Here is a 693-nt window from a genome sequence, read left to right as displayed (position 1 = left end):
GACTAACACGACGGGAGGTAACCAGGAACTATCTGATTTCTCGACTATCCCTTCCTTAATTAGGCCATCCATGACCGTCTCCATCTCTTGTTGCTTTGCCAAAGTTATTCTCCTCAGAGGGATCTTTATTGGAGGATGACTGCCTGTGTTTAGTCTGTGCTCTACAAGGTATGTGCAGCCAAGGTTATGATCTACTTTTGAAAAGACGTCTACATAATTCGCCAAAAGTTCCTTAACCTGAAGAGCCTGTGATGATGACAAATGGACTATGCTCTTCTTATAGTGGTCAGTTAAATGTTCTGGGAGAGGATGTCTTTTCTTTATGGTTGTATTTCTTGCCTTAACATTGACTGGATCTACCTCCTGGCACACACCCAACAACGCCTCTTCCTCAAGTATCTGCTCACATTTAGAGAAATTAGCCATTGTTATGGGTATCACGTAATAACCTGCCACAAGTGACCTTCCAATCTTCACGTCTACTGGACTAAATGGGTCATCCACTGATTCCACAAGCATCAGGCTTCCTTGAAGATGTTCTTTTATTCTACTCCAAATTATCTTCTCTGACATAATATGTATTATAGTTGACTTAAATGCTGTGACATGCAAATCAACAGATGCAGCAACACTTACTGGAATTTGACCTTTGTTGTTCTCAAGCATTATTTTATCGAAATTAACTACACACTT

Source organism: Limulus polyphemus, unplaced genomic scaffold, assembly GCF_000517525.1.
Source record: "Limulus polyphemus unplaced genomic scaffold, Limulus_polyphemus-2.1.2 Scaffold1077, whole genome shotgun sequence".
Classification (NCBI taxonomy): Eukaryota; Metazoa; Arthropoda; class Merostomata; order Xiphosura; family Limulidae; genus Limulus; species Limulus polyphemus.
This window is presented reverse-complemented; position numbering follows the sequence as displayed.